General features: G+C 42.4%; 1 long non-coding RNA gene across 1 annotated transcript; it reads right to left on the bottom strand.

The window, feature by feature from the left end:
* Positions 1-1,431: 1,431 nt before the first annotated feature.
* On the bottom strand, positions 1,432-12,554 carry LOC142493564 (uncharacterized). Its single transcript, XR_012801138.1, has 4 exons — positions 12,203-12,554; positions 11,763-11,908; positions 9,462-9,764; positions 1,432-1,595 (listed from the first exon to the last, which is right to left on the bottom strand). It is a non-coding gene; the product is annotated as an uncharacterized LOC142493564 (long non-coding RNA).
* Positions 12,555-12,819: the final 265 nt, after the last annotated feature.

Below are 12,819 nucleotides of genomic sequence, written 5' to 3'. Positions count from 1 at the left end.
CCTTAAACCTTTTTCCCTCGCTGCCCCCCTTACATGTGGAACACCCTCACACTCAGAATATGTCCAGCACCTTCTGTCCCCACTGATAAGTTAAATCTTTAAAACTCACTGCTTAAATGAAGCATTTCAATAGCCTTGACCAGTGGTGTTCAACCATTTTCTCTCGAGGCACCCCTAATCAAAGTGCTCAGTTGCTGATGCATCCCCACAGCAGGACAGTTAGTGACAGAAGACACAGGACAGAGACGAGACAGTCACATGAGACAGAGGGGGCAGAGAGTAACAGGAGCGGAATTGTCGATTTGGTTGCGGACGTTTTGCAGCGACCTAGTCAGCGTTTGGCCACCAACGAACCCTTTGCCGCAGCTGTTCCGCTGCTGGACACTCAGCCGCCAGCAAGTTTTCGACAAAGTTAGTTAACTTAAGGGGTAAAAATCACCCATGGATTTGGTATTAAAAAATAAGAGCGAATTGTTAATAATCTGGACTGATTCCCAAATCCTTTTATTTCTTTTTAAAATAGGTTTGAAGCAGGGTGTCTCTGGCGCTTAACCCCATTAATCTCAGTTCCAGGGTGTGAGGGTTCGCCATCCTGATGGCTGGAACTCACCTCCTCATCCTGTCACATCTGGTGCTCGGGAGTTGCGATCCCACGGCGGTTCCACTGCGCGCGGGCGATGCGCGATCTACCAGTCTCTCCGGATCCGCCCCCAATCTCCGCCCCCACTCCAGAGACGGACATGCGCGGTGCGCGAGTGGCGCGTGATCGGGTGGCCACCTCCTGATGTCAGTGACGCGTGCGGGACAGGCTCCTCCTGGACCCGCCTCCAGGCTCCGTTCCCATTAACGTGACGGGCATGTGCGGTGTGCGCGAGTGGCGCGCGATCGGGTCGCCACCCCTTGACGTCGGTGACGCGTGCGGGATGAAGCTCCACCCCCAGACCTGATCGGGCTGCACAATAGGGCGCACCTGCGCGACCCAGCAGCCTATCCCTTCGTCCCGCCCCACTTCCCATTGGAGGGAAGCTCCTTTATATACCTACTCAGCCCAGACACAAATCGCTGAGCATAACCTTATGTGACGCTGTGCTTTGCTGCAATCCTGCCTTGTACCTTGCTGCTTCCTGCTTTGTTCTTGCTGCTGCCTGACCCCTGCTTCGTATCTAGACCCCGCATCTCTGCTCTCCTGACCTGGCTTACATACGACCATTCTGAACTCTCTACTCCTGACCTTGGCTATCCTCAACGATTACTCTCCACTCTCCAATCCTGACCTTGGCAAAGTACCCCAACGATCCGCTACTCTCCAATCCAGACCCGGCAAGTATAACTCTACCTTCTATACTCCTGACCCGGCTTGGAAGACCATTCTACACTCTAGGCGCGCCCTCGCGGTTGTGGGTTGGCGTTTATACAATTCCCTACCTCAGCCTCGCGGTCGCGTCTGGTTTGTGGTGAGCTACGCATTACACACCCCTGCTTCCCGAGATGGTAAAACACCTCTGGAGGTTCTGCCGGTATCTCTCTGCAGTTTAAATGTTCCGGCCATGGCTTCCTATTGGCCCACGTAACCGAGACATTGAATAGGAGTCAGCCTAAGGAGATGGAAAAGAGGGGTTACATACTTATCACCAACTGTACTTTTTTGGGTCATGGAATCCTCTGATGGACAATAGGTGTCAGTTTAAAAATTGGAATCTTATAATTCAATATAATATTTGATGATTTACAATTATTTGATATATGCTTTCTAATGTCATTCCAATGCAAAAGGAGGTGGAATAGTTTTTGGATAGAGACTCAGAACTCTGCATTTGCAAACTATTTCTTGTTTGAGATAAATCCATTTAATTCTTCTCACGTAGTTTTCTGTAATGAATCCTATCACACTCCTAACCTCAGAAATCATACCCACAATAATGTTTCTGAATTTTAAAGTTAAGAGCTATGGTGCAATAATAACTCAAGCAAAAGTGGCAGGTTCTCATAGGTTATATATTAAAAAAAATGACTAAGAATGGCCAATGGCGCCTGTTGTCTCAACTCCCTTGCTCCACAGTTACGGATGAATGACTTGGTTGACAGTCTCCATGGCAACTGTATCCCTGAGTATCATAACACACTCACCTATTCAGCTGATGTCTCGTCAACAAGTCCAATTGTTTAGCCAACATTGACTTTTGCGTTCTGCTTAACTTCACCCTTTCAGGAGCATGGTACAGTACTTAGGTGATATTTGTATACTGTAGGAGAGAGCAAAGCTCTGGCAAAGATGGATTCTAACAGGCAAGGAAAATCAGTTTTCCAATACTTCTTCAAGGATAAAATAGAACATTTAGGCATGTTTAGGGGGGTTTATTTGTGGCATTAAAAGTCTACTTTGCAAAATGATTAATTCAAATATTGTGGTTGATTGTTAGCAAAAAATAATCATTAAAAAAATGATGTAATTGACAGCAGAAATAATAATAAACTGCCTCTGATTCACGTATTATAAATCAGCTCTGTGAGCCAGTGATATTTAAAAAACATTCTGCAGTTTATTTACTAAAGTCTCTCAGCTGCAGAATTGGAGCAAAACCAGTTGCTTTCAATGGGATTTCTCTTTCTTGATGAATACTGTACGCTGTTGTTTTTTTCACTGGTTTTGCAGCTGGGAGATATTAGTAAAATATAAATATCACTGTTTATGGTCTGGGTATAAAATATGGGTATTTGGGAGTACAGTATAAAAATCCGGAGTTTAGCATGTACAGTACACAGATAGGGGGATAGGATGATCCAATAAATAGATATAGATTCTACAGTAGTCTAATAAAGTTTGAGGTTTGGAGTGAAAGTGTGTGTGTGTGATGTGACGTGATGTTACATTGCATAGGAAAATATTATAACACACAGTGAAGACGCAAATAAGTATAAATACAGTTAGGTCTGGAAATAATTGGACACTGACACAATTTTCATATTTTTGGCTCTCTACGCCACCACAATGGATTTGAAATTAAACAACCGAGATGCAATAGAAGTGCAGACTTTCAGCTTTAATTCAAGGGGTTGAACAAAAATATCATATGAAACATTTAGGAACTGCAACCATTTTCATACACAAGGAAGGATGGTCCCAGGGGGGGCCTTGGCGGAGCACTACCGAAGAGAAGGAGGGGGCTGCAACCAGTAGTGAATAAAAATGATTTATTTGGTGGTCAAACAGAAGTACATGGTCACTTTGACGTGTTTCGGGACCTGCTCCCTTTATCAAAATAAAGGGACGCAGGTCCCGAAACGCGTCAAAGTGACCATGTACTTCTGTTTGACCACCAAATAAATCATTTTTATTCACTACTGGTTGCAGCCCCCTCCTTCTCTTCGGTAGTGCTCCGCCAAAGCCCCCCCTGGGACCATCCTTCCTTCTACTACGCTGGACGTGATGCACCCACTCAACAAGGACAGAGCTGTGCTGCAAGAGGGAGATCTCAGTATCATGGACTGATATGGTATGTACATTTTGGTTTTGCTGGGGCTTGTTTGGGACCTTTATGGTATATATGGAGATCTGAGCCAGCCACACAGCGTTACCAGTACTCATATACCACTGCATATATTGTCAATTTGAGTCTCCCATAGCACTTATCACTGCTCTTATACACCTTGATCAAAGACTTATACTTAATTATATATACACATCCTTGGGACAGCTGAGACCCGATCATTGGGAGAATATCCCTCACCCACCATTTTCATACACAGTCCCCTTATTTCAGGGGCTCAAATATAATTTGACAAATTAACACAATCATAAATAAAATGTTAATTTTTAATACTTTGTTGAGAATCCTTTGCAGGCAATGACTGCTTGAAGTCTGGAACGCATGGACATCACCAAACGCTGGGCTTCCTGCTTTGTGATGCTTTGCCAGGCCTTTACTGCAGCTGTCTTCAGTTGTTGTTTGTTCGTGGGTCTTTCTGCTTTAAGTTTTGTCTTCAGAAAGTGAAATGCATGCTCGATCAGGGTGAGATCAAGTGATTGACTTGGCCATTGCAGAATATTCCACTTCTTTGCCTTAAAAAACTCCTGGGTTGCTTTCGCAGTATGTTTTGGGTCATTGTCCATCTGTAAAGTGAAGCACCGTCCAATCAACTTAGCTGAATTTGGCTGAATCTGAGCAGACAATATGTCCCTATACACTTCAGAATTCATCCGGCTGCTTCTGTCACATCATCAATAAACACTAGTGACCCAATGTCATTGTAAGCCATGCATGCCCATGCCATCACACTGCCTCCACCGTGTTTTACAGATGTGGTATGCTTCGGATCATGAGCCGTTCCAAGCCTTATCCATACTTTTTTCTTCCCATCATTCTGGTACAGGTTGATCTTAGTTTCATCTGTCCATAGAATGGTTTGCACTTTGTGGTGAACCCTCTGTATTTGCTCTCGTGAAGTCTTCTCTTTATGGTAGACTTGGATAATGATATGCCTACCTCCTGGAGAGTGTTCTTCACTTGGTTGGATGTTGTGAAGAGGTTTTCCTTTAGCATGGAAAGGATCCTACGATCATCCACCACTGTTGTCTTCCGTGGATGTCCAGGCCTTTTTGTGTTGCAGAGCTCACCAGTGCGTTCTTTTTTTCTCAGAATGTACCAAACTGTTGTTTTAGCCACTCCTAATGTTCCTGCTATCTCTATGATGGATTTTCTTTCTTTTTGTGCAGCCTAAAGATGCCCTGTTTCACTTGCATTGAGAGCTCCTTTGATCGCATGTTGTGGGTTCACAGCAACAACTTCCAAAATGTGAATGCCACACCTGGAATCAACTCCAGACCTTTTACCTGCTTAATTGATGATGAAATAATGAAGGAATAGCCCACACCTGTCCATGAAACAGCTTTTGAGTCAATATTCCAAGTACTTTTGGTCCCTGGAAAAAGAGGGGGCTACATATTAAAGAGATGTAATTTCTAAACCCTTCCTCCAATTTGGATGTGAATACCCTCAAATTAAAGCTGATAGACTGCACTTTAAGCCCATATTCATTATTTAACTGTAACTTGAATTTATTTTGGTACACAGCCGAAATAACAAATCTTGTATCAGTGTCCAATTATTTCCGGACCTAACTGCATATATAATAATAGTGATCCTATTCAGTGCCCAATTTGTGAAAAGAAGCACGCACAGCCAGGCTGCTGTAGTTAATGACCACACTACAGTCAAGATGAAGATGGCTGCAAGCTGAAATCCTCCACAAATGAAATACGAGAAGGACATAGCATAACACAGTTTATTGGTATGACAAAACAGGGAAGAAAGAGAGAACACACTCACATTTTCCCAGTCTGTTATGTGCATTGAGTGTGTTAAGGGCACACTTTAGCCTCTCAGGATTGAGCCACAACCTCCGCCTCTAAGCCCACGATGGGCCGCTCCACTCCCCACATCAGTGATGATCCTTCCGGTCTCGGGACTTCCGCGTCTGCGAGCGCACCACAGTATGGTGTCCCAGTGGAGAAAAATGGCTGACTGGTAGGTATGGTGTCCTCCGAGGGCCAAAAAACCCTGCGCGTTTCACCTTTCCTCAGAATATTGGCTTCCTCAGGGGTTCTAACGTCTTGACTCCCAGATATGTTTTTATAGGTATTTGGATCAGGATTGCACCAATCAAATGTCAATATCAATCAAATTGAATCAGTGAATGTCCAACATGTGTTTAAGAATTTAAGCAAAATCCTATTGCAATGGTCACCATACAGAAAACTAAATAATATACAACAGCACATAATAAATGTAACAATATTTAATCTACACTCAATAGAAATTAAAAAACCAGTAAAAAAAAGTCTAAACGCAAGAAAATGTCTAAACATAGGAAATAATCATATATTAATATCCAATATATTATTTAATAAAAATATCTACAAAAAATGAGACAAAATGTTAGTTACAGTACATGATAATATTGAAAGCGAAATGGCCACAATTTCTCAATACAATATATTCAAAAAACTCTAATTATAAATACCAAACAGTATCATAAAAATACTCATAATCTTGAAACATGAGTATAGTACAATGGTATAAATTAAACATTATGTCATGGAACAAGAATCACACTTCTGTTTCACCCCCCCCCCTTTCCTTTGCAGTTTCTGCCTGTCAGTTTCTCATTTCCAGCTGCATGTGTTTTGCTCTGTGCACACATACAGTGCCTGTGTGATAGACACAGTGTTGCAATCCCTGTCTCTGCATGATGCCAGTGAGTTGCTACAGCAACCTCTGCCTTTCTCTCAGAATGGGCTAGTCTGCTTTCTCCCCCTCTGCCTTGCCTACAGATAGTCTGTCCCCAAGCTATCTTGTTACCCAGAATACACTCACACTTCCTTTTCCACCTGCAACACTGGCTGAGTGAGTACACCTTCTGTAATTGCTCTAGTGGCAGGGCCTTATCCTTTTCACCTGCCCTTACTACAAATCACCCACAGAGAGACATTATTCAAACACAAACATCTCTTCCACAAGTGCCTGTCTTTATTGCTGCTTTCCCTAAATAAAGTGAAGAAAATATACAGGACTTGTTGTGTTTTGGAAAGAGGGCGGAATTGAAGCTAACTGGATTCATTCATACCCCCAGACATGACCCTAGATCCAGAATACATTATATTAAAAAAAAAAATTACTACTGAAAATGTGGTATTATTGTAACTCAAAAAGGGAACTAAATCAAAATCGAAGTTTAACCCTATTGGTTTCAATGTTTTTAACTTGTAAATCCATAGGGTTTCTTTCTTGGATAAATCATTTTCTTTATTATCACCTCTCAAATTCTTAGGAATAAACTCTATGCCTTCCTTTAAACAATAAGCCTTTAGGATTAGACCGATGGTGAAGTTTAAAGTGCATTGAAACACTATGAGACTCCAACCCTATTTTTATATTTCGAACATGCTCGAGCACTCTTATTTTCAGTTGCCTAATTGTGCGGCCTACATACTGTAGGCCGCAAGGACATTCCAAAAGATAAACCACAAAAGTGGTATTGCAGTGTATTAGGGTGGGTATTGGATATAATTCACTAGTGACATTGGATTTGACATTCTTAGTTTTGTTCATACCGTATTTACAGGCCTTACAATGAAGGCATGTGAAAAAATCTTTGGGATTACTCTCTAACCACATAGATGTTTTATCAGTATTTTCAATCCTAGCTTTACTTGTTCTTTGTGCGCGAGGTGCAATTTTATCTTTCAAGTTTGGAGCCTTAGAAAAAACTATTTGGGGTTTACTAGGTAAAAACTCATTTAAAATTGGATCATGTTTTAAGATATTTCTTCTGGAACCAGGATCACATGTGGGATGTGAATGAGTCCAGTGGTTTAACTCATCCCCTTTTGAGAGCATACAGAGTCCTTTTATTTTCTTCAACTTTAATGGGGGAGTCAAAAACAAATATAAAGGATACTTGCAGATAGTAATGTGTGGTGAGAGAGTGCTTCTCTATGTGAAGGTGCTCTGTTATGGGGGGATGGTAAAAAGGGATGGCCTTGCAGGGGTGTAATGGAGGAAGCATGTACTCACTAAGCCAGCTAGTTAGATCTAAAGCACATGTTCCTGTGACAAGCAGGAAGGGTCTAAGGACCAAAGTAACTGCTATAAAGACAGGGGAGTAGGATTGAACCAATCTTCTATCTATGAGGATTGGAATGTTGTCAGGGCAACCAACTAGAACAGTGTGAAGGGCAAATGTAGCAATAATGTTGCTTTACACATGCAGCTAGCTGCTGGAACAGGGAGAATTACAGGCAGCTGAACAAGGGAGACAGGAATAGTCAAAACTGCAAAGGGAGACAGAAAATGTGTAATCCTGTTCCAGGACAATATTCCAATGCCGATTTAAAATATTCTTATTTTTTCCGTATTTCGTATTATATTGTTATAAACGAAATCCAATTACCCATTATATCCTTAGATTTATTCTGCTTCTTATCTTTTATCTTTAAGAACTCTTTCATCTCTGTCCTATTGACTTTTTGAAAAGCGCTGTCCAGCAGCTTTTCATCATATTTTTTTTCTAAGAACTTTCGTTTTAAGAGTAAAGATTGTTCTTGACAGATGGTATCCAATGTACAGTTTCTTTTAACCCTTCTTAGCTGCCCAAAGGGAATGTTATTGAGCCAGTTCTTATGGTGACAGCTAGTCCGATGCATATAGGGGTTGCAATCTACATGCTTAAAATGTGTTTTGCAGTTCCCCTTTTGGTTTTCAACATAAAGATGTAGATCAAGGAACTGGATATTTGTTCTACTCATATGAGTAAACCTAAGATTTATGTCATTACACTTTGGATGTTCTATAAAACTTATGACCTCTTCTTCCCTTCCTCTCCATACAAAGATCACGTCATCTATGTAGCGATGCCAGAGGACCAGGCCTACACCGAGAACACCATTATCCCAGACATGGTCTTCCTCTCATATCCCCTTGAATAGGTTGGCATAACGTGGTGCGAACCTGGTCCCAGTGGCAGTACCACATATCTGCAAATAAAAATGATCAAACCAAAAATAGTTGTTTTTTAAGATAAACTCTATTCCTGATATCAAAATCACTATCTGCTCTTTATTCAATACTCATTCTATAACTTTCAAACCTTGTGTGTGATCAATGCTCGTATACAGAGCAGTTACATGACATATAATAAAGAAAAAATCCTCTTCCCAATCCATTTGATCAAAAATATTGATCACCTTGGTTGTATCCCTCAAATAAGAAGGGCGTTGTGTAACCAAGCTTTGAAGGAAAAAGTCTATGTACTCCGACAAATCTTGAAAAATCGAATGTATTCTGGATATTATTGGCCTGCCGGGTCACATTGGTCATGTGATGTCACGTGACCCTGCGGTGTCATTTGCCGCTCTGTTGCCATGGCGACGTGTCACTCGAAGCTGGCTGAAGTAAGTGAGTTACAGAAGCTTGACGCAATCCCCTGGGAATTTAATTTAAAAGCCTTGGGGAAGAGCACAAGGCCTCTGTAACCGCCTTGCCCCCCCCCCCCCCCAAGGAATCTCGCACCCCTGGCATAGCCCAACATCCCTGTGCCCCATAATGTTGTAGCTCCATCATGTGCTTTCTGCTAATTTTCTAGGGGAGATTACATCAGGAGTGCCGAATGCGAACTGGCCAGAAGAATAACAGAAGAGTTGGGCTCCTCCTCCCCGTTCATCTCATCAGTGACAACACGATCATGTGATTGTTAAGAGGAGCGGTCGCATAAATGCGATGTCCCAGAGTGACTGTGCCTTGGCCCCTCAGACACACAAAGGGTTAAACTGCAAGTTTGCACCACTTATGTGCATCATAAATGCGTCAACATTGTCAGTCACGTTTTCTTGGCATAATCGACTAATACAAGTAGACACAAGCAATCTTTGATGCATTCATATATATGTGTCAGGGCGTGCTCACCACAAACGAGACGGGACCGCGGTGCTGAGGGGATAGGATATAATGCCACCCACAGCCACGAGGGCACGTCTTGAGAGTAGAGTGGTCTGGAAGTCCGGATCGGGGCAGGAGAGGTACGGATGGTAGATGGTGCTGTTTGCCAAGTCCGGGGTTAGAGAGAGGGACGTTGTCGTTTGCCGGGATCGGGATGCCAGAGGTGCGGAGAGTCGTGTTGCCGTATGCCGAGTTCGGGATGCCAGAGGTGCGGGTAGACGTAGCGGAAGCCGGTTCAGTACACGAGGAAGACTGCAAAACAAGACAGGACTAGGGAGGCAGAGAGTGATGAGAACTGGTTCTATGCTCAGCCAACGAGTCAGTGAGACTGTAAGGTATATATAGGAGAGAGGGTCCAATGGCAGCGCAGCAAGGTGGGGGTGTGTGGAAGGGCCAAGCTATGGCAGGGATAGGTCCAGAATGAGTCCCAGGGGAGGAGCCATAAAGCCCAGTAGTAAGACTGCATTTGATTGCAGCAATGGTTTGAGGTGCTGTGCCTTTAAGGGGTTGGTGCGGCTTCGTGTGGCCGCGCCTCCGTGTAGCTGCGCTTGCGGGCGCGTGACCGGGCGTAGCCGTCAGCCCAACAGTAGAAGAGGAGTATTGGCGTGCGCGCGCCCACGTGGAGCTGTGAACGGCGTTCCGGAGAGAGGCTGCCTGCGTGCCGTTGGGGGACCCAGCGGAGCTGTGGGTGAGTGAGGAGCACGCAGAGGGCGGCGTGACTCCCAGACCCTTACAATATGAATATGACACACACCATACAATGAATAATAAAGCAGGCCCCACATGTAAGAACTTGAATAGTTCCATACCAATATATTCCACTAATGATTTTAGGTGAGAAATTGATTTTTTTAGTTTTTTTACTCAATGCACTCAATTATTTAAAAACAAATCTTTATAAACACCCCATTAGGTTTGCCATGTATTTCAATTAATACACAAATAGACAGACAGAACCCCTAAAGATAGCACTCTGTTTCAGTGTGATTTGGTGATTTACTTAAAATAACTTTATTAAATGACAATAACGTTAAAATATTGGGGTTTAAAACAATGATTAAATATGACCAAGTGTTACTTATTCTAATGGATAAGTGTGTCCAAAAGATTGTACAGTGGTGTGTTAATATCCAGTGTTAGGATGGTTCACTGGCCCTAGTGTTCCTCATATGGAGTGAATGGGCTAGAGTTCTCTATTGTTATAACGGCAGTTAAGACCACAGATTAACCTCTGGAGTGCCAGACCATAACCACACATGAGGAGTACTGCACCAACTAGGGAAAGGTCTCTTTATATTGACCGGTATACAAACCCTATAAGGAACAGTACTCAGCTGATAACTCGGTATTCGCATATACAGGAGTTCCAGCAGTGCTACCATATTTACCAGTAATATATCCTCTAATACTAGTATTCACTACAGCCCAGTCATCACACACCTGGGGTGTATATGTACTAAGCACTACATACCTGCTCCTATATACCACCATCTATATAGGGTGGCGTCATTAACACAACAGTAGGTGCACTTAGACCTAGATTTGTCTATATCAAATCTATAACGTACTAATAGCTGCATCACTTATACAGCATAGTATAGGTCCTATACAAGAGCACCAGCTAGTATTTCATTACTGGGGCACTACATCTGTGGTCTTAACTGCCGTTATAACAATAGAAAACTCTAGCCCATTCACTCCATATGAGGAACACTAGGGCCAGTGAACCATCCTAACACTGGATATTAACACACCACTGTACAATCTTTTGGACACACTTATCCATTAGAATAAGTAACACTTGGTCATATTTAATCATTGTTTTAAACCCCAATATTTTAACGTTATTGTCATTTAATAAAGTTATTTTAAGTAAATCACCAAATCACACTGAAACAGAGTGCTATCTTTAGGGGTTCTGTCTGTCTATTTGTGTATTAAGTTACATACCCCTTGCAGCACCTTTTCCCTTGCTCTACAGTCAAGCTGCAGCGAGGGTCAATCATAAGTATATAACCATGTATTTCAATTACAATAATGACTTCTACTTTGCATGAAAAGAGAATTTGTGTGACTCTTTACAATAATGAAAACAGCAATTCATGTCACACAATGTTATCTATGTCTAAGTTTTAAATATAGATGTCACTCAAACATGTAAAAGCTAACAATTTTCCAAACCAATGTAATATTACCAGTTGAAATCGGCACTGGCTTATGTGGTTTTTTTTGTTTCTTTTTTTACAGTGCAGATGTATCCAGACTTACTGTTTTCGGCACTTCTCATAACCAAGTGTAAATCCATGGCATTTATTTGCATGTTACGGGCCTGCAACGACTTCACCATGGCTGCAAAATTGTGTTTTGCGGCTGCAATAATACTCTGTTTGTAGAGATACGGGGTGCGCAGGTAACTGGAAAAATATGAAAAGCAAAATATAGAGCATTATCGTCTGATACAAGTGAGAAAGCAAATCAGCTCTCACAAATGCACACTATGCAAGGAGTCATCAGGCATCAACTTCCTTAAGGGCTTTAAATCGATGTTCCTTGCACCTCCCATTATAAGGCTCCAATATGTCAGTGTATATAATGCAGTATGATGCAGTGTAGGTATCCCATGTAGAAAGAAAGAGAACAGCAGGATAGTGCCGGTGGTACTGGTACTGTATTACATGCAGATGCAAGATAAATACAGGGGTACACACCCATTTTAAACCACAATGGTAAGCATTTGAACAGTAGCAGATGTGTGCCGCGCAGGTAAAGAATTCAGTCTCGCAGTCAGCAGGGTCTCAGCGGCTCTCTCAGACACACGTGTCCTGTAACTGGTGCACGATCAGCTCCTTGGACGTCCGGGTCTCACCGCCTCTCCTCCCGTCTGCTGATGTGATGACGTGATTTCCTCTAACTGGCCCTCTGCTCTGGCTCTCTTGCTTCGTCAGGATTCAGCTTTAGTGGCACTGGTTGGTCCGTTCTAAATATCCTCCTCTATCCAATCAGGGCGAAGCATAGGGACAAGCCTCCAAATCAGCTTGTAAATATTCTAAACACCCATGGTGTGCTGGTATGCGTTTCTTGAAATGCATAGCATAAATGGCAATTTAAAAAGGTAATTACAAAATACAATAATATATATATATATATATATATATATATATATATATATATAATACATTGTTAATACACATACAAAGGGAAAATAGAACATTTACATGTAACACTCATTCCCTACTGCTGAGGGAAACTGCAGGCGTTATGTACTACAGTGCTACCTGATTGACTTACAGGGGGTCTGAGCCTGCACTCCTGGGGTGAATAGGTA

Source organism: Ascaphus truei, chromosome 4 (genome assembly GCF_040206685.1).
Source record: "Ascaphus truei isolate aAscTru1 chromosome 4, aAscTru1.hap1, whole genome shotgun sequence".
Classification (NCBI taxonomy): Eukaryota; Metazoa; Chordata; class Amphibia; order Anura; family Ascaphidae; genus Ascaphus; species Ascaphus truei.
The sequence above is the reverse complement of the archived record's forward strand: the minus strand, read 5'-3'. Positions and strand labels throughout refer to the sequence as shown.